Source organism: Trachypithecus francoisi, unplaced genomic scaffold (genome assembly GCF_009764315.1).
Source record: "Trachypithecus francoisi isolate TF-2019V2 unplaced genomic scaffold, Tfra_2.0 Lachesis_group1, whole genome shotgun sequence".
Taxonomy (NCBI): Eukaryota; Metazoa; Chordata; class Mammalia; order Primates; family Cercopithecidae; genus Trachypithecus; species Trachypithecus francoisi.
Window position 1 is genome coordinate 112,505,030 of NW_022681454.1, and position 18,764 is coordinate 112,523,793.

Consider the following 18,764-nt stretch of genomic DNA (forward strand, 5'->3'; position numbering starts at 1 on the left):
ACAAATGGTTTTCATATGTGGTAGAGAAAGTGTGAGTTGATAAACAGAAGTGCCTTCAGATAAGGCATAGATACAATATAATTACATAGGCTGCCATGAAAGTAACTACTTTTTAAGTTTAAGGACACAATTTTGTGTTCCCCCTAAAACAGAAAAATAATTTATACTCTAAGAAAAGATGCAAACTTTTCTTTTTTTTTTTTTTTTGAGACGGAGTCTTGCTCTGTCGCCCGGGCTGGAGTGCAGTGGCCGGATCTCAGCTCACTGCAAGCTCCGCCTCCCGGGTTTACGCCATTCTCCTGCCTCAGTCTCCCGAGTAGCTGGGACTACAGGCGCCAGCCACCTCGCCCGGCTAGCTTTTTGTATTTTTTAGTAGAGACGGGGTTTCACCATGTTAGCCAGGATGGTCTCAAACTCCTGACCTCGTGATCCGCCCGTCTCGGCCTCCCAAAGTGCTGGGATTACAGGCTTGAGCCACCGCGCCCGGCCAACTTTTCAAGACTATGTCAATATTTGGCACATTTTGGCAGGGTGGGTGAGTGATTTTCAAATCTGTAATGAAAAGGATATGAAAAGCAAAATAATTGAGGACTTTTATTTGAATTCAGTATAGGGCCTATAAGAAAAGAAGGAAGAGGAAGAAAGTCTTGGGAGGAATCATGAAACATCTAAGAAATCACCATACTATTAATGAAAGATTCACAAGGAATGCATGAAGCCAAAAGGAGTTGCACTTTTGAACTTTTATAATATTAGTATTCTAAAGCATTGCATTGAACAAATACCGGGGCTTATGATATGCTATTATTATTGTCTAACATTTTTCTCTTAAACATCTATTTTTACCTCTAGAACAATCTCTTCTTACTGACAGCACCCTTTCTTTGTGTTTAATGTATTATGTTTTTTATTACACTGGATATGGTTGTCTCTGTACTTGTGCACATGTGCACACACACTGCCCATATATGTATTTTCACACACACACAACAAATAATAATCTCTATAAAAAATATTTTATAAAGAACAATTTGATGTAAATGTATTTACTGTTTACTTTTGATCCAGAATTATGTTTTTAATATTTGATTCTGCTTTTATATAATAATATTTCTTCTGTATTACTACATAATATCCTATCAAAAACATCCCTGTAAATTATACATTGTGATCTTCAATAATCTTTTGCTAATAAAAATTATATAGCAAGAAACATTATAATTTGGTTCTCTATATTCCTCTGTGCAGGATTTCCCTGGCATTAGTTACACATATATTTAATAATATGCTTTGTTACACAAAGCTGAATAATTACAGAAAGATGTGGATACTGGAAAAGGGTAACACAATTAAGAAATGAGTAAGAAAAATGTTAATGTAACTAAAGCCAAAATGATGAGAAAATAATAAGATAGTGAAGCAGACTCTCTAGTAATTTATCTAGTATCATTTTACAAAGGGCAACAGGAATAAATGGATGATGTAACCTTTAAACAAAGTCATACAGACTAAAGAAACATATAAAGGAAGAGAATGTTTAAGAATATCTATAGACTAGATATAGACCTTCACATAAGAATAAGGCTATATATAAAATATGAAGCAAAAATTAAGGAGTATGACAAACCTATGAGGTAAAAGCAACTGAAAATGCATTGCAAAATTTACCAATATTGGAAAACCAGGTCAAAAGGGACATTTTAAAAAGTAATTGTCAGTAAAACAAAAAGTTCTTAGAATAAACATAATACGAAGAAATAGGAGAGTTAGCTTCTCTTGCAAGAACATTCTGGAAATAAAATAATATTTTTTTCAGTTAGCAATTAGCAATTATGAAAGATTATGTTGCTAGACAGAAGTACAATTTCTTCAAAGTTAGAGAGATAGTCTAAGTTAGATTAGCTAAAATGTGTAATGTTTTTAAAAATTTGAAATTATGAATGAACTGTGAAAAACAGAAAAAAGTTAAAATTAGCATTCAAGAAAATCTCACTGCATAAAAATAAAGCAATTAGAAAACAACAAATATGCAGGAGTATATTTTGAATAATATTACTCTTTGACAGAATTTCTATGCATTTAATGAGAACTCAATTTGCATTTTAATGATTATGTTCATTTTTAATAAAAGTCTGTGTATGAAATATATCTAATTTTCAAATAATAATTCAATGTGATTAATTTTTGCACTTTTAAATTCAATGTGCTTAGCATACTAAAAGTTAGTCATTTTAGGGCAACCAAAATATGAAGGATAAGAGAAACCTGTTATTCTATTTTTCCACTTTCTCTTTTCCTCCCAGAAAATTGTCAATGTAAAGATTTACCTTTGCTAGTTATGTGCTATGTGTTATTTAGGCTTCCCAACCTATTTTCTATCATTTAAGTAACAACACTATTTAAAATAGCCGTGAAATTGATCTCTGCTGAGTAATGAAAAGCAAAGCAGAGTTTGGGAAACTTCTGTTAGTGCTGTGTATGTGTTAGTTGAGATGGGTGAGAATTGATTCCCTGCCAAATCTAAATTTGACATTGCTTTTATAAGTAACACAATTGGAAATGGTCTCAATTTTCATTGATTTGTTTTAAAAAATGCTAAGATCATTAATTACTTTGTCTGAAGGTTATAGATATTAATTAATATTTTTGTTGCCCCTTTTGTCTATTTAAATTAGAACATTTTTAATGGCTTAATTATAAATTGTGACAATTTCTTTCATTTATCTCAATGTATATTTAATATTTTATTGAAATTTTGGGATGCTTTTCTCATGTAAGCAGATATTTTTTGATATCACAAAATAGATTTTGAATCACTTTTGTTAAAAACAACTAACCACAAAAGAGGTATACAGTCTTAAAAATTCTGGAGTGTTTCTGCATGAACCAAGTTTACACCTACTTCCCTAGTTGACTTGGAGGCAATTGTGATTCATGCAGGATTTGTCCTTTATCTGAATAATTCTAAAGACCCATTTCACTGCCAGAATTCTCTGCTGGAATGACTGAGGGCTTCACTGAGACTGTATTTTTCTCCCTCTGCCTAATCCTGATTCTTTTATATATCATCCATGATTGTGGATCCCAAGGGAACATAGGAGAGCAAGATTTAATGGCAGGTGTAGCCAAGTTCCAAGGGTTAAGCTCACAATGAAAATAGCCTGCTCTTTCAAGGTTAGGGATTGGAAAATAATGATATGCAGGATGGTAATATCTGGATTGATACACCTGAAAATCTTGACTCTCCAGATTCCTTTGAATGTCATGACCCTCATTCTTTCAATTTGATGGCTAATGCATCCTCTTTTTTTTTTTTGAAGACTCTTCTCTGCAGGATAGCATACGCCTTCAGGAAAATTATTGATTTTCTGATTGTCAGGTGAAGTTCAATTATATTTATTTAATCAAACTTGTAATTTATTTTACTCAATGCTTGAGTGTTTTATTTTCTATTGAAAGGTTAATATTTTGTACTTAAATATATTATTTTCTATTGAAAGGATATTTTGAATATGTTATTTTACCATATTAGATTTGTCATTTCTTACCATTTTAATTTCATATAAGTTTAATTCTTTATTTTTCAATGTATATGTGTTTATCATTACAGTAGATTCTTGGTAATTTGTATATTTAATCAATGTGAAGTATTTTTGTTTGTGCTATTAATATAAACTTTTTAAAAATTCCTTTTTATCTGCCATGAATATTTATACACCTGTTTTCTTGATAATCTCATTTGCTTTCTGTATCATTTTCCATTCCTTAATTTTCAACTCTTGTTCAATGCTTTTTAGATGTCTCCTAAAGTTATAGCACAAACTACATTTTATTTATTTCACCTATTTTTCTGTGCTTTTTAATAAAGGAATTTTAGGATTATGTGAGTTTTTATTCCATATTCTTGTTTATTTCCTAAATGTTTATGAAAAATTTACCTCAAATTATACCTTGCAGGTTTATTTATTTTCTTAACAGTGGGTATGAGTTGAATTATGTCAATTTAAAAACTCATATATTGATGTCTTATCCCTTGGCTCCTAAGAAAGTAATCTTATTTGAAAATAAGGTCATTGTAAATAAAATTAACTAGGATGAGGTTACACTGGAGTGGGTTAGGTCCCTAATTCAATGTGATTGTTGTCCTTATAAAAATAAAAAAATGTGGACACAGATGCACATAGGGAGAAAACTATCAAAGATGAAGGCAGAGATTGGGTGATGGTTCTACTATTCAAGAAATGCTAGATTTTGCCAGCAAACCACCAGAAGCTAGGGATGAGGCATGTAGCTCGTTGTTTCTCACAGACTTCAGAAGGAAACAGCCATGTAGACCCATTGATCTTGGACTTCTGTCCTTCATAACTTTGAAAACAAATTTCTGTCATTTATGCTCAGTTTTTGGATATTCTCTTATGGCAACTCAAGCAAAGTAATGTACCACTCACCATGTTTTGAAATGAGTTTTCCCTACTTTTTGCATCCTTGCTGGCTAATTGTTTTTATATATATATAACAACCATTTTAACTGGGGTGAGGCAATATCTCATTGCAGTTTTCATATTCATTTCCTTGACAATCACTAATGTTGAGGATATTTTTATACACTTCTTGCCCATTTGTTCATATATTTTTGAGAATTTCTTTATTCAGATCATTTGTCCATGTTTTTAATTAGATTATTCTTTTCTGTTGAGTTGAGTTTTTTATATATTCTGGTTATTAGTACCTTGTTAGATACATAGTTTGCAAATATTTTCTCCCATTCTGTCTGTTGCTTTTTACTCTCTTTATTGTTTCCTTCACTGTGCAGAAGGCTTTGACTTAATCTAATCCTATTTGTCTATGTTTGCTTTTGTGGCTTGGGCTTTTGAGGTATTACCACAAAGAATTTTTACACAGACCAATGTCTTGAAGTGTTTCCTCAAAGTTTTCTTCTATTACTTTCATAATTTAAGGACTTATATTTAGGTCTTTTTGGAAAATAGTTTGGAGTATTCCTCAAAAAACTAAAATTAAAGTGTCATATGATCCAGAAATTCTACTGTTGGGAATAAATGCAAAAGAAATAAAATAATTTTGTCAAAGAGATATCTGCATTCTTATGTTCATTACAGCACTATTCATAGTAGCCAAAATATGGAATCAACCTAAGTATCCTTCAACAGATAGCTGGATACAAAAATGGTATAGATATATACAATGTAATATTATTCAGCTATTAAAAAAACAAAATTCTGTTCTTTGCAGCAACATGGATGAGATTGGAGGATATTATGTTAGGTGAAATATGTCAGTTACAGAAAGACAAATATTACACTAACTCATATGAGGGAGCTTAAAAAATTGTTTTCAAGACTTAAGAGAGTAGAATGATAGTTACCAGAGGTTGAGAAGGACACAAGGAAGGGGGAGATAGAGAGAGGTGGATTATTGTGTAAAAAATATATAGTTAGATGGAAAGAATAAATAGTTAGATGGAAAGAATAAATTCTAGTGCACAGTAGGGTGACAATAGTTAACAACAATTTATAGTTGATTTTAAAGATAGCTAGAAGATTTAGAATGTGAACACAAATAATAAATGTTTGAGGCAATGAATATTCTAATTACCCTATTTTGATTATTAACATTGTATGCATGTATCAAAATATTATAAGAACCCTATAAGTATGAAGAGTTATGTATTAATTGTCTTTTTTATATTTTCCTTTCTGCTTGCCTTTAGCGCATTCAATTATTCTGCCACACACTCCTGTGTAAACCACCCCATGTACTCACCTTCTATTTTCTTATTTTGACAATCAAAATTGCCAAAACTATCCTTATGACAAAATGAGCCCCTTGCCATCATTTTCATCTTATCCAGTTTATCCTCCATATCACTTCGATTTTCAAAACTCATAGATGAATATTCAGATTTATTGGTTCAACTTTTACTTCAGTTTTCCACAGCTGATATGATTATATCTGTTGGAATCTTTGGAATTCATTCTCGACTGTCTATGCTTCTAACGATTTCTACTATCCTCAAGTAAGTTGATCTCAGAGTTTGAAGTTTTTGCTTTATGTGATGCATGAAGAATCATGTATTTCAGCATATGTTGCTCTGAGATTCTATGTACAAAACAATTTTTAAAGCTTTATCAAAGGCAACTGGGCCTATTTGGAGATATTTTAAATCATTGTTTGCAGTTGTATAATTTTTTAAGAGCTATGCTCTTTTGGATTGACTTAGAGAAATGTAAATCTGAGGGTAGCCCAGGTGAGTACTCTCTTCTGATTCTTACAACTCTGCAATTTTACATTTTATGATATAATTGTGAGCAGACTGAGAGTACCAGTGACATAAAGCTTTCAACTAGATTATTTGGAAATGTCCATCTGGTTGTTTTTTCAGGGTTAAGCATTGGTTAATAATGTTAATATGAATATTAGGCCAAGAATTAGGCTTCTCAATTCAGACATACAAATGTCTGAATTACTTAGTGACAGAAAATCTTGTTACACTGTCACTTTAAAAACAAAGCTTACATGGCCAAAGATATGTCTTATTTTTTTCCTATGGATTGTCGTTTTCATATTGAGAGAATGTAAATCAGGAATGTTTTCTTCATTGAAATTATAATGTCCAAGGCCAATTTCTTCATAATACTGTTTACTTCAGGCTATTCAAAAAACAAAATCAATCATGTTGAGTAACAAATTTGTTATTTTATTTTACTTTCATGTTGGTTTTTGTACATTAGGACAATAATGTCAGAAAGAGAGATGAAACAAAATAAAAACTTCAATACTTTTCTATAACATAAAGAACTTTCTATTTTAGATATTTGGAAGTAAATTCACTCTTTTATAATTATTCCTCAGAAGTCTTAAACTATTTAAGATATTCTTAAACTATTATTAAATTTGACTTATCACCTATATTTTTAATGAGTTTATGTCTTTGTGTATGTATGTGTGTGTGCATATATATTATATGTATGTATATTATTTATATATTTATAACATAAAGATACTATTTAAAAATAAAGATATGTCTAATTTAATACGTTTCCTACTTAATTATAATTATTTATATATACATTATTTTATATATATAATATTTTAGAGATGAGGTCACACTCTGTTCCAGGCTAGTCTTGAAATATTGGGCTCCAGGGAGCCTCCTGCCTCAACCTTCCCAACAGCTGGAATTACATGCACGCACCATCATACCCAGTGTACTCTGTTATATTTTAAACACAGTTTTTACACTATGTGGTATTCCTAACTGCATGAAATATACATTCCATTATATTTCCCTTTCGGGCATTATGTTAACCAGGATAAACTGATGAGAAGCACAATGGTAAATAAATTAATAACGACATACAATTTCTTAGAATTCATTTAGGTGAAAAGAGATTCTAAATAATACTCTGGGTATGCTGAGTATTATGCATACATCATTCTTTTTTGATTCTTTTTACCAGAAGTTTTATGAACTGATATAATAATTTTCTTAAATCCATCAACAGGAAATGAATTTCAATGTAATATAAACACCCACGCCCTTGGCAGAACTACACTGCTCTCTATAGTTTTAGTCCTTGGGATGTTATTGTGTAGTTTTTAATCTGTATTTATTCTCTACTTGTTCTTTTAAGAAATAAGCTATTATATTTTATCTCTAGTTTCTTTTTTTTTTTTTTTTTTTTTTGAGGCGGAGTCTCGCTCTGTCGCCTGGACTGGAGTGCAGTGGCCGGATCTCAGCTCACTGCAAGCTCCGCCTCCTGGGTTTACGCCATTCTCCTGCCTCATCCTCCCTAGTATCTGGGACTACAGGCGCCCACCACCTCGCCCGGCTAGATTTTGTATTTTTAGTAGAGACGGGGTTTCACCGATCTCCTGACCTCGTGATCCGCCCGTCTCGGCCTCCCAAAGTGCTGGGATTACAGGCTTGAGCCACCGCGCCCGGCCATCTCTAGTTTCTTTTGAATGAAATTATCTAGCATATTTTGTACATGTTTGTCTGGATTTGCATATTATATGTCATATTTTTCATATCATTGTAAGCTTAGCATTCTCAAATTTAAATGTGTCCTGCAGTTCATTAATAAATAGGAAACTGAAATACTACAAGGAAACTGAAACTTATACTTAAAATATATTTTGAGATAGTGATGACATTTGGGGTTAAAATACACAATAATTCACAGATAATGTTTTACTCATTAGTAAGACTTCTCTATATCAATAATTTAGTGACATGAATTAGCTCTCTAAGTAGAATAAATCAGTTGTGACAATATTTATTAAGCTCAAATCTCTTCTGAAATAAGTTCCTACTTCAGATATGGGTTTTGCATAGAAGAACCACTAAGGACTTTCTTTTCTCTCGTGTGCATTGTTGTTGAGTAAAAGCATTTACTAAAATTTTAAGCCTTCTTTGAAGCTGCGCTAGTTGGTTGCTGTGATTAGCACATCCTTTCAAGTTGAGTAATGATATGAGATCAACTCTCTCCCTTAATATTAAAACAACAACAGACTTAATAATAAAGCAGTGCAATAAAGTTCAGTCAATAGTTTGCAACCATGTTTTCCCTGAAAAAGAATACCATTTTTTTGTGAGGAAAAAAAAAAAAAAAAAAAAAAAACTGCTCTGGGACCACAGTGGAAAGACAGAGGAGTGGAGTGATGATAACCTATTAATTACTTTTATGAACTTATTTATCTTTTTTCTTGATTTATCTGTTTTCAGAGACTGCATTTGTGTATGCTGTGTATCCTGTAAAATGTACAAATCAAAATTTTTGTAAACTTGTTCAGGGGTTTTTAAACCTGGACGGACTCAGGTATAAAACTTTGCGTATTAACTATTATAGCATCCAGCACATAGTAGCTGTGAAAGCCATGTTGAATGAGATAACTGCAGGAGGTAACTCAAGATAGTTTCAACTTTTCGCCAGTGCCCTAGGTTCTTGTAATCTTCCAGGATATAAATCAAGAGAGATAACGAGACACAGCAATGAGGAAAACGTTTATTTAACTTGTGCACAACGGAGCCAGCACAAAAAAAAGGGGGGGAAAAATTGGGGCTGCTTCCTGAAAGTTGTGCAGGAGTCAATTTTACAGGGCTTTCCGAGGGGGAGGGATGATGTCAGGGCATGTACAGGAAGGGTTTTTCTAGCATTTACGCAGTGGCTCGGTGTGCTTTTACATACATCGTGTGTATTATTAGCATTTTAAATCTCCATCTTGGGGCATAATTTTTAGCTTTAAAATGAGGAAGGTCTAATTATAACTTGAAATATGAGTCTAACTGCACATAAAAGGGGCCCTGGGGAAGTCCCTAGTCCCCCAAAGGGGGAACTTGTGGTTAGTGGCTTCTTGAGTCTTTTGTTGGTTATTGGCTGGAAGTTAGGTAATCCACAGCTTAAGTAGGGGCTTTTGCTCTTTTTCTCCAAACCACATCAAAACAGAAAACAGGATACATAGCCTGTCTGTCTCAAATCTTTTTTTCTCTTTTCATTCAGTTCTGCAATTTTACATATGATCTGTATGCAAATGATTTATAAACTACTGAATTCAAGGCATAACAGATGTTAGTAAGGGAAGGTGTTTAAAACATTGAACTTGTAACTGAACTTGACAAGAAGGAGAGTGAGGAGAGGAAGGGATGATTAGAATGCACAAGGTAGATGACTGAACTGTGTTGAGATATTGTCAAAGTCAAAGAACAGTTGTTTTGTATCTGAGTAAGAAACCAAAAAGGATACAATATTAAGTTTAAGAGTGGGAAACCCTATATCCAAATTCAGGACATTAATAAGTGAGTTTGTAGGGAGTTCTACTTGGGAACTAGATTTTTTCTTTTTCTTTTTTTTTTTTTTTGAGTTCAGAAGAAAGGAAATGAAGTGAACTTGATAGTGTGTAGATTGTCTTTGCTGCTATTTAATTCATTCTAGATAATAGTAGGTCATGAGATTGAAAGGAAAGATTAGGTCAAATTCCAAACTTTTTACTGAAGTAAAAATCTATTCATTTAAAGAAATGAATAGATAACAAGGGTATGGAAATATAGTCACACAACCAAAATTGTATCTGTCTCAAGGGAGTAGTGTTAGTTTTAAGAAGACAGAGCAGGATTGATCTGATATTTTCATTGAGGAGAAAGAAGACACGACCACATGACCCTGATGTATGTGAGATACTGTAAAATAACCATCTTCACCTTAAGAATGCTGTAGGGAAAGAAAATTTTAGGGAAGTAGGCCACATTTCAGTTAAGGTATGCAATTTAAGAGGACATTGATAGAGGATGGAACATGTAAGTGTTCCATAATTATGCAGCACAATGTTAAGAGAGCTTTAAGTCCATGATTTGAGGAGAGAAAGAGGATATAGAGAAGAAGATAGGAATCACTAAGAATATATAAATAAAAATATTAAAAATTATTTGAAAGAAGAGTAGTCAGTAATATATTACAAAGGAAAGTCAAGCATGCTGGATTTAGAGTGATTTTTCTCAGATTTATGGATATTTATACTTCACAACATTGAAATAAAGTCTTTAAGGGTGATCTTGTGGGATTCAGTGTTTCTTTAAACTTGGTCTACTGTTTCAGGCACGGATGATGACAGGCAGATGCAAGATTGGCATTAAGAGCTGAAGCTCAAACTCACAATGTTGAGTTGGGAGAACAAGTAAATAGGAGCAGTGGTGTCTGAAATATATGAATGAATGGCAAAGTAGGGTGAACTTTCTTGAGAAGGGTATATAGAGCAAAATACTTTAACCTGATAATCTAACATAACAGTAAATTTAGTTTTACAGCAAGGCTCAACACAAATATTCTATATCAAAGTACACGAGTTATAATTTGCATATAAATGAACTTAAAACTTTATTTTAAAGATCCTAATTCAGTAGATCAGATGTAGGACTTATGATACTGCAATACTTGCAAGTTACTAGGTGATGTCAATGTTTCTGCTTCTTGGGCCACACTTTGATTAACAAGAGCCTGTATGGCTTATGAATCACAGGTGAAATTTCTGACAAATAGCAATCAGAGATATCAAACAATAATACTTTCATTAATGTTGGGAGTTTCACTGTCATTAAGGAGAAAAGTAATGTTATCATGGGAAGTCAGAGGAATTACACAGTTGGACATATCCAGCAACATATATGGAGGAGTGGGGGAGTATGGGTAGGTGGAGATAAGACAATAGGTTGGCTAGAAGACAGGGGTAGTTTAAGTGGATCCATGGATCCCACAGGACAGGTCAATTGAGAGCTTTAAAAATCGTATCAACTCTGCTAACATTCTGGCTAAGAGGCAAATAGAAACATGGACAACACCATTAAATATTTTATTTTGTGATTGTTATTGACTAGATTTGCAACATAATTTATAAATACATTATAGATAGTTTTCTTTATTCTTTTTTTCTTCTCTAAAATTACTCTCTTTCACATCCTCAAGCCATTAATCTTGACTTGCTCTGGGATTTCAAACACGCTTATTTTACTGTCCTTAGATAAAAATTTTCTTCTTGTTAAAATCTATGCTTAATTAAACCATATCTAATTTGATATCTTTCTAGAATATTTTTGTTCTTCCTTAAACTTTATATTAAATTTGGAGTCCCCTTGTTTACTTTTCTTAAAATGCTTATGTTTGGTATTTAATATACTTTATATTTCTCTCAAAATAATTTGCAAATTTTTTATATAGAGCAGAACTTCTCAACTCTGACTGAACATTAAAATTACCTGGAGAGATGTAAAAATGTACATACTAATTAATTAAACTAAATAAAATGAATAATGACTTATGCTCTATCTTTATCTCAGATTGTTAATTTAATTAACAGACTCAGTGCTGGCAGAGGTTAGAATCCACAACGATGGCTTTAATGAGAACACAGAGATGAGAACCATGCAAATGAAATATTTTCTAGGGCTTAAATCTCTGTCTCCTCTATATATTTTATGTTACTTACAGATTCATCTCTGGGCCTGAATCAGTATCATAGCAATTTTTTCACTAAAGAAATTGCCAGTGGTACCGCAGCACTCAGTTTTGGTTTTCATGAATGAGAAACAACATGCAAAAGCCACTTAGCAACATTTATAGCTTTTGGTTGTCAATAACTTTGATAAAATCTTTCTTTTAAAAAAAAGTATGTAGTAGCTAATCACTTGTCCAAATAACTTGAATGCTAAATCACAGACAGCTGTGTCCATATGGTCTCACTGTTTTTTTTTTTTCATGATAAATACACAGAGAAATAAACTACTATAAATAAAATTAATCTAATATGATTATATGCACAACAGGAGCCTGCTGAAAGTTGGGCCATTTTTGAATCTACAGCTCTGTTTATATGCTTTTTGTGTGTAAACATTCACAGATGGGTACACTTTCTCTATTAAGAACACCTGCAGAAGGTTGCTGGAAATATTTGAGAAAAATCTTGAATTATTTTAAAATTTATGTCATACCACCTGCTGATTGATGATCTTGCAAAGTTTTCCTTAGGTAACTGTGCATTACAATATTAAGATTTGTTCACTGCCAGCAGTGGAACTGGATAAGGTGAACTATAGTATTTGTCTTTGCTTCATTCCTTTATATGTTAATTTCTTCCTGCCTTTATTTAGTCATTTATTACTGCATGGAAAGAACTCTGTAAAAAGATGAGTGAAGGCTGGGCACAGTGGCTCATGCCTGTAATCCCAACGCTTTGGGAGGCCAAGGAGGACGGATCACCTGAGGTCGGGAGTTCGAGACCCGTCTGAACAACATGGAGAAACCCCGTTTCTACTAAAAGTACAAAAAATCAGCCAGGCGTGGTGGCACATGCCTATAATCCCAGCTACTAGGGAGACTGAGGCAGGAGAATCGCTTGAACCTGGGAGGTGGAGGTTGCGGTGAGCCGAGATCGTGCCATTGCACTCCAGCCTGGGCAACAAGAGTGAAACTCTATCTCAAAAAAAAAAACAACAAAAAAAAGATGAACAAAGTACAAATAATTCTGTTCAAAATATGTTTCATGACTACCTTCCTGGTGAACAGGATTAGATTATGTAGAAATTTGGATAATTCCTTTTCCCTTTTCTCTTTACTTCAAATTCAATCATCCTTTTCTCTGTGCTCATGTTGTTCCTACTTAAATTATGAAATATTTACATTCTGAATTAATTAAAAAAAGAAAGAGAGCTGCAACACATTTATTTTCATATAATACTTTCTCACTTTACCTATAGTTAGTTTCTCAATCTATATGCCGCTCTACGCTCGCCCTATCCTCAAATTTGCTCTTGATTCAGGCAAGATTTTGAAGAAAAGTTGAATTTATCCTGTTAAAGAAAAGGAATCCCAAGAAGTCCTGAACTTCCAAAGTTGCTATGGCTATTGCCAAGAATTAGGTTGGTACAGAAGTAATTGCAGATTTTGTCATTGCTTTTAAATGGCAAAAACCGCAATTATTTTGCACCTAACTAATACAAAGCTACAAGAGCATTAGCACATTAATGAGATAATACACCATGTCCTCAAATGTATTATTAAATAATTTTATAAGTAAAGCTATACCTATGTTGTGCTTCAACAAAACCATATTTGTTTAATAGATTTTTTCATTTTTCTTCTTTCATGTTCTTTGAAATTGTTTGGCAAAACAAACAAAAAAAGAAATATGATTCCATTGTCTATATTTTATTGAATATGTTTGATGTTCTAATATCTTAATACACTCCTTGGACACATATCAATTAAAGAAAGATTATGATACACCCTTCTCTGGTGAATACATATTTTAGCAGGAAACACCATTAATAAGTATTATTGAAAGGGAAGGTGCTAAATTTTCAATTTATTTGATGAATACAAATTGTACTTTGTCCTCCAAAATATAAATGATAAATGAAAGTTTTAATTTATTATTTGTACAGCATAAAGCTTTGGTTATTAAATGTCAATTTGTTAGAAAAAGAGCTGTTGCATTTTTAGACTGCACAGTCACACACTACAACATTCGTATGTCTTAATGATAAAGGACGCCAGGAAGGTTATCTGGAAACATATTTCCTTTAAACTAGAAAAACTTTCATCCACTATAGAAATTGATGTTGTTTCACTTGAAAAGCAACTCAGGCTTGCATCTTTTGTAGGATAAAAAAAATCAGCTTTCATTTTACTGCTTTTTTTCCCATTCGTTTTTGTGTGGGTAAAATACACATAACACAAAATTTACTATCTTAACCACCATGAAATAAATGCACTTCTCAGTGGTTCAGTGTCCTGTTCAGTAAATACATGCATAATGTGCAACCATCATCACTATCCATCTCCATAAACTTTTTATCTTTTGAACGAAAATTCTATATCCATTAAACAATACTTTCCCATTACCCTCTCCACTTAGTCCCCAGCAACCACCATTTACTTCCATAGTTAGGACTTTGCTATATATTCTGTATTCCACATGTATAAGTGGAATCATACAGTATTTGTAATTATTTGACTAGTTTATGCCACTTAGCATAATTTCTTCAAGGTTTATCCATGTTGTATCATGTGTCTGAATTTCCTTCCTTTTGAAAGGCTGAAAGTTTTATTGTGTGTATATGTCATAATTTACTTATCCATTTGTCTGTTGATAGACATTTGGGTTGATTCCACACTTTTACTATTCTGACTAATGCTGCTATGAATACGAGTATACAAATATACCTTGAGACTCTGTTTTTAATTCTTTTAGGGATACATCCTGAAGTGCAATTGCAGGATCATATGTTATTCCTATTTTTAATTTTTTGATAAATCAACATTCAGTTTTCCATAGCAGCTGTACTATTTTACATTCCCAAAAAGGTGCACAAGGATTCAAAATTCTCCACATCTTTGGTAATGCTGTTATTTATTTTGATAGTCATATAAATGACTGTAACTAACTATTGAGTATAGTTTGGCTTGAATTTTCCTAATGATTATTGATATTGAGCATCTTTTTATGTGCTCATTGGGCATTTGTATATCTTCTTTGGAAAAATGTTTATGTACGCTGCTCATGTTTTAAAGGAAGTTTTCTTTTGTTATTTTTATTGAGTTTAGGAGTTCTCTTTGTATCCTGGATATTAGTCTCTTATCAGATTTATGATTGGCAAATGTTTTCTCCCATTATTTTGGTTGCAATTTTATTCTGTTGCTATTGTATTTTAATGCACTTTTTTATTAAATCAAATTTGTTTATTTTTCCTTTGGTTACCTGTGCCTCAGATTATGTCTAAGAAATAAACGCTAAATTTAATGTTGTGAAATTTTTGACCTATATTTACTTCTAAGACCTTTGTAATTTTAAGTCTCACATTTAGGTCTTTGTTCCATGTTTAATTAATTTTTTACATGGTGTTAAGTAAGGGTCTACGTCCTTTTTGCATGTGGATATCCAATTTTCCCAGCTCCATTGTTTAAAAGACTGTCCTTTTTACATTTTGGCACCTTTGTAAAAAATAATTTAATAGTATATGTGATGGTTTATTTATGAGTTTTCTATTCTATTTCATCAGTCTGTATATAGGTCTTTATGCCAGTATCACACTGATTTGATTATTGTAATATTATACTGACTTTTGATATCAGAAAGTGTAAGTCCTCCAGCTTTACTCTTCTCTTTCAAGATTGCTTTGGCTATTTGTGGTCTACTGAGAGTGCATATTAATTTTAGAATTTTTTTTCTGCAAAAAATTATTGGGAATTTGGCAAAGATCATATTTAATCTGTACTTTGTTTTGGGTAGTATTGATGTCTTAGAAGTTTTAAGTATTACAATTCATAAAGGTATATTTCCACTTATTTATTTCTTTTTTTTATTTCTTAGAGCAATGCTATGTAGTTTTTATTGTATAAAACTTTTACCTTCTTGGTTAATTCCTAGGTATTTTATTTGGGGGCTAATGTAAATGAGATTTTTTGTATATTTTTTTCAGATCTTTCATTGTCAGCATATAGAAAAGAAAGTGTAATTGTGTGATGACTTTCCACTTGAAATTTTGCTAAAATTAATGTATTAGTTCTCATAGTTTCTTTAGGGATTTCCACATATAAGATCATACCATCTGTGAACAGAAACGATTTGACGTCTTCCTTCGAATTTGGATGTCTTTTTTCTTCTTGCCTAGTTGTTTGCCTAGTTCTTTTTACTAATGTGTCCAGTACTGTACTGAATAAAGGTGACAAAAGTGGGTACCTTTGCCTTGTTCCTGATTTTAAAGAAAAAACTTTCAATCCTTAACAATTGGATACAATGTTTGCTGCCAGTTTTTATATATAGTTTTTATTATGTTGAGGTACGTTCCTTCCATTCCTAGTTTGTTAAGTGTATTTATTAGGGTATTAAATTTTGTCAAAAGCTTTCTCTGCATCTATTGCAGTGATTATACACTTTGCTTTCCCCCCCATAATTTGTGAATTTCTGATAGTACCCTGGTTAATTTTCGTATATTCAACTGCCTTTTTATTATAATAAATTCCACTTAGTTATTGTATTAATCAGGGTTCTTCAGAGAGATAGGACCAATAGGATATATATATATAACTTGTATAACATATAACACACACACACATATACGTGTGTGTGTATATATATGTGTGTGTATATATGTGTATATATGTATATATGTGTATATATATACACATATATATATATATATATATATATATATAAGTTTATTAGGGAGAATTGGCTCACATGATTACAAGGCAAAGTCCCATGATAGGCTTTCTGCAAGCTCAGAAAAGAGAGAAGCCAGTAGCATGACTCAATCCAGTCCCAGAGCCTCAAAAAGAAGGAAGGTGACAGTGCAGCTCTTAGTCAGAAGCTAAAGGACCAAGAGCTCCCTGGAGGCTGCTGATGCAAGTTCGGGAGTTCAAATGCTGAAGAACCTGGATTCCAATGCCCAAGGGCAGGAGGAGAGGAAGGCAGTGTGTAGCATGGGAAGAGAGAGAGAGCCAGAAGACTCAGCAAACAAGCTTACCCCCACTTCCACCTGCTATGTTCTAGCCATATTGGCACCCGATTGGATGGTGCCCACCCAAATTGAGGGTAGGTTTCCTCTCCCAGTTCACTGACTCAAATTTCAATCTGCTCTGGCAATGCCCTCACAAACACACTCAGAAACAATACTTTACTAGCCATCCTAGGCATCCCTCAATCCACCATGATGACACCTCATATTAACCATAACGGTTATGATATATAGATATTTAAATAGGTTGCAGAGTTAGCTTTGCTTGTATTTTGTTGAAGACTTTTTACATCAAATTCCACAGGGGATGCTGGTATGTCTTTTTCATTTTTTTGTAGTTGTCTTTGACTTTGGTATCATGATAATGCTGGCCTCACATAGTAGGTAAGAAATGTTCTCTTCTTCAGTTTTTTTTTGTTTAATTTCTTAAAATAATTGGTATTAGTTTATTATTATTATCATTAGTAGTACTAGTAATATTAGGTAGAATTCAAAAATGAATCCAAAGGCACGGCAGAATTTTTCTTTTCTTTGTAAGGAGATTTTTGATCACTGATGCCATCTCATTATTAGTTATAGGTCTTTTTAGACTTTTTATTTCTTTGCAGTGTATTCTTGGTAGGTTTTGTGTTTCTGGGAATTTGTTTACTTCATGTAGCTTATCCAACTTATTGACATATAATTTGCCATAATACTCTCATAATATTTTTCTTTCTTTTGAAACAGGAGTAACATCTTCACTATGACAATTTTAAATGATACTTTTAATAATTTGCATCTTCTCTGTATTTTTTCTTTTTCCATCTAAGTAAAGGTTTATCAATCTTTTTGATTTATTCAGAGAACCAAATATTGGTTTCAATGATTTTGTTAAATTGGTTTTTCTATTCTCTGTTTTTGTTATCTCTGTTCTAAATTTTTATTCTTTTTTACTAGTTTGGTTTTGTTTATTCTTATTGTTCTAGCTTCTTAAGTGTTTGATTGAGATGTTTTTTGTTTTTTAATGTAAATATTTACACCTATAAATTTTCTCCTCGGAGTTGCCTTTGCTGCACTGTATAAGTTTTGACTTTTAAAATTATTTTTTATTCATTTCTAAGTTTTTCTAATTTCCTTGTGATTACTCCTCTAATCCATTAATTGTTTGGTTGTTCAAGTGTATTGCTTAATTTCCACAAATTTGTGAATTTTCCAGTATTACTTCTAATTTTATCCTATTGTGATCAGAGAAGATACTTTGTTTGATATCTATCTTGTAAAATCTACTGAGACTTAATTTATGGTATAACATATGGTGTGTTCTGAAAAATGCCCCATGCGTATTTGAGAAAAATGTGTATGCTGTTATTAATGGATGGCATGTTCTGTGTATATCTATTATATCAAGTTTGCTTATTGCTTTGTTTAAATCCTCTATTTTGTTACTTATCTGATTATTCTATACATTATTGTGAATGGAGTATTGAAGTATCCAACTGTTATCACAGAATTGTCCATTTCTCTCTTTAGTTCTGTCAGTTTTTGTTTTATATACTTGATAGTCTGTGATTCAATGCATAATGTTATAATCATTATATAATATATATAATCATTATATATTATCATTATATATTATATAATCAATATATAATCATTATATATTAATGAAAGATCTTTTTTACATCCTGTACATTTCTTTTTAAAGTCTACTTTTTCTGATATTAGTATAGTCATTCCTACCACCTTTTGGTTACTATTT

General features: G+C 32.1%; 1 pseudogene; it reads left to right on the forward strand.

The window, feature by feature from the left end:
- The first annotated feature begins 6,216 nt into the window (after positions 1-6,216).
- LOC117084938 overlaps positions 6,217-18,764 on the forward strand; it is a 152,795-nt pseudogene continuing 140,247 nt past the window's right edge.